General features: G+C 49.2%; 1 long non-coding RNA gene across 2 annotated transcripts in view; it reads left to right on the top strand.

Annotated features, from left to right (window-relative positions):
• The window catches only part of LOC141374870 (uncharacterized), a 7,978-nt gene continuing 4,245 nt past the window's right edge, over nucleotides 1-3,733 (top strand). Inside the window, exons 1-2 of one of the 2 annotated variants that reach the window (XR_012382040.1) lie at nucleotides 1-125; nucleotides 3,011-3,123. This is a non-coding gene — a long non-coding RNA (uncharacterized lncRNA). Of the gene's footprint in view, nucleotides 126-879; nucleotides 993-3,010; nucleotides 3,124-3,733 lie in introns of those variants that run through there. The other variant, XR_012382045.1, reaches the window with a different exon arrangement.

The following is a 3,733-nucleotide window of genomic DNA, read 5'->3' on the forward strand; positions in this document are numbered from 1 at the left end:
GTGGCAAGAACTGGTTTTCACCGAGAGAAGTTGGTCCTGACATTCTGACAGCAAACTTCAGGCATAACATATGAGTTGGAGAGGTGTGTCAGGGCCAGAGAGCACAGTGCACCAGAGCCCACCCCGTGAGTGAGCAGGGAAGGGGGAGATGGTTGTGTGGGTCCCATGGCTAACCACGGTGCTCAGAGCCCTAAGTAACTGGTGTGCTGTTTCCTTGCACCACGAGCCTTCCAGGAGGGACCCTTCAGCCTGGATGACAAGTCCGGCAGGCCCGATGTTTTCCTTCTTAGGAGAGGGCCTGTGGTCACTTTGGGTTGCAAACACAGCCTCAGTTCAGAAATGAGAATACTAATGCCAGGTATTCATCAAAACTCTGGACTTATTTTTACCTTCTGTCCTCTCCTCCCCCAGCCCGGGGCCTGCCCAGCTGGGAGCCTAACGTGGGGACAGTGTAGAGGACTTGGCTTCTTCTCTTTTTCCAGCCAGCCGCCCCAGCCGGTTGCCATGGCTACGACTGCTGGCGGTCTGTGGGAGCAGTCGGGGAAGGGGCAGCAACAGCTGTACATTGACTTCAGGCTTTCTTGCCAGACAGATGTTAAGCTCTGCCTCTTTCTCACCGAGTGCTTGAATGCCCTCCCCACAGCTTTCCCACTTGGCTTCTTTCTCCTGAGCTCTCTCTCTCGTACTTGGGGATGTGCCTCAAGTTCAGTCTCATTTCCGGGGTTCATCCAAGACCCTTTCCTCAGCCCCTTGGCATGCAGCTAAAGCCTTTAGCTAGTTCCCGTACCCCATGCTTCCTGTAGCCCCCAAAACCCTGGGTAGTAAGCTGGTCCCCACGTGGTAACAGCAGCCCTACCAAAGCAGCTAGTGAGAGCACCTTCCAGATCTCCCGGGTGGGACCAGAGCCCAGGCAGCCACACCTCAGCTGCAGAAGTTACACATTCGGCTCTTGGAGTAGCGCCCCGCTGACACTCACCCTCACTAGATCTAAGGTATGGGACCAGGAACTCACCCCGTCCAAGATGGCGCTCCCGGCACAGCTTTCTTTCCAAGATGGCGCTCCCGGCACAGCTTTCCTCAAGGAAATGGCCCTGCCTCCTCTATCTCTACCTTCTCAGAGTCTCAACGTGAGCAAGGGGTTTCAAAAGTCTTGGGACAGAGTTTTTGTTATTTCCCTAGAAAAATTTCTCCATGAGGTGACTTGGCATCTTGCTTTGGATTTTCACAACCATAATACATATTAGTGCCTGGTAAAACTTTTAGTTTTAAGGCTCTGTTACATTTATATGCATTGACTCTTTATGTTCATAAGTACAGATAGTATTTTCCATTTTAAAGATAAGGTAAACTCATCTCTAGGGCTTAAAGAGGTAATGCCAAGGTCATCCAAGCCATCAGGGACGTAACTGGGATTCCAACCAGGTCTGACTGGTGTCATCTGGGAGGGTATGCGCTCACTAGCCCCAAGCCCAAGCCCAGATGAAGAATTCAGAGACATGGAGGGAAGTATTTCCTTCATTTAGGACCCAGGCCCCAGGTCACCACAAGAGGTTCCTACCTACCATAGAGCTGATGGAGGTCAGGTCCTGTGGCCTGGCCCTGCCCACGTCGTCACAGGACACATTCTGGGACCTAGTTTCCGAGAGAGGGCTGGGAGGACTTGGGTTGTGGGAGAGACCGATAATTATACTGATCTGGCAACTACCCCATCTCAATGTGACTTTGACTCGAAGTAGGGTGCCAGGAGAGCTGACTCACCTAGTCTAGCATCCAAGCCAAACACTGCGAGGAAAGGGCTCAGCTCAGCCAAGACTGTAACTGCGGGAGGACGGGGCTCTGTGCTGGGATCCCAGCCATGCCTCTGCCTCTGTGTTTTCTCAGTGTGCTTGGGCCTCCTTTTCTCGGTAATTCTGTGAGACTCAAAGCCAGGCATGCTGAGGCTTCAACAGGTGGTCCAGAACCACACAGGAAGGTGTTGAGAGGTGAGCGATGGAGGAACTGACTTAGCTGGTCCTTATAGGAGCAGGAGGATAAAACCCTGGCCATCTCCCAAGATGGGCTTTGTTTGGTCTCCAAGGAGGTTCAGTCTGTTGGGAGTTTCCAGCACAGGGGGTTAGTTCATAAACCACGGTCCATCCACAATGAAGTGGTGACTGAACACCATGACATAAAACACCGGATAACATGGAAAGATATTTACAATATATTATTCAATAGTGAAGACTGTGTAGAGCAGGATCCTATCTTTATAAAAGCAGCTTTCTTGGGCGCCTGGGTGGCTCAGTCGGTTAAGCATCTGCCTTTGGCTCAGGTCATGATCCCAGCGTCCTGGGATCAAGTCCCATGTAGGGCTCCCAGCTCTGCAGGGAGTCTGCTTCTCCCTCTGCCCCTCCCCCCACTCATTCTCTCAATCTCTCTCTCTCTCTCTCTCAAATAAATAAAACCTTTAAAAAAAGAAAATATATATATATATATATATAAAAGCAGCCTTCTTGCTTGAACAAGGACTTCTGAAGGACTGGCTGGAAATGTGCAGTTTGGGTGCTTGGCTCCACTGATCACTCTCCCTATTTATCCTCAGGCTGACCCAACATGTAGGGTCAGGACACGGTCCAGCCCCTTCCACTTCCTAGAATCAGAGCCACTCACCCCCATCTCCCCTACATCCTCTCCCAGGGATCTGTTGGCCAGTCTTCTACACCCTCCAGATACAAATGGGATTGCCATACCCTGCGCCATGTTCCCAGACAACTGGGCCACTCACTGGACACCCATTAGTTGAATGCTCCCTTTGGTGATTCCAGGAAGCCCCATCCAGTCCCACCCTCATTTCTGTTGGGGACTACATCCCTGAAGCCAGAATGTGTTTTGACACTTCCTGAATGAAGAAAAGAAACACACACACACACACACACACACACACACACACACACGTTTAAAGTAGGGCAATCTACCTTGAAACAAAAACAAAAACACACATATAAATATTGTTTTGTTTTTGTTTTTGCAGGCAATTGGCTCATAATAGGTACGTTACTCTGCCACTAGGATTAAGCATAATTCATACTTAGGTCTGAAACATTTCTCCAAGGAAACAATCTGCAGAGATGCCTCACAGCAAAGGTAACCTTTCAATACTTGGTGCATGTCTGCCTGGCTTCTTCCAGTCACAAACCTTGGCACTCCAGGAGAGGGTCTTGGCAAGGCTCACATAACTAAAAACCTGTAGGGAGATTTCTCAGGAGAGGGGAGAGAGGTCAAACAGCCAGCTACTACACACAGAACTGTTCTGATTGTAGCTCCAAAATTACAGGGTTTGGATTCTGTTGGGTTTGTTTATTTTTACTCTTATTCTCTCCATCAGAAGGAAGAACTGACTTCCCCAGATATGTTATGCTTGTATATGTATGCTTAGAAAACACATTTTGGAAGGAAACACAACGAAATGCCTAAAGTAGTTATGGCAAGGGCTTAGAATTCTTTTTTTTTAATTTTTTATTGTTATGTTAATCACCATACATTATATCATTAGTTTTTGATGTAGTGTTCCATGATTCATTGTTTGTGCATAACACCCAGTGCTCCATGCAGAATGTGCCCTCCTTAATACCCATCACCAGGCTAACCCATCCCCCCACCCCCCTCCCCTCTAGAACCCCCAGTCCATTTCTCAGAGTCCATCGTCTCTCATGGTTCATCTCCCCCTCCGATTTACCCCCCTTCATTCTTCCCC

The sequence above is a fragment of the Callorhinus ursinus genome, unplaced genomic scaffold (genome assembly GCF_003265705.2).
Source record: "Callorhinus ursinus isolate GAN/ISIS: 27379988/994484 unplaced genomic scaffold, GSC_fseal_2.0 scaffold1, whole genome shotgun sequence".
NCBI classification, from domain to species: Eukaryota; Metazoa; Chordata; class Mammalia; order Carnivora; family Otariidae; genus Callorhinus; species Callorhinus ursinus.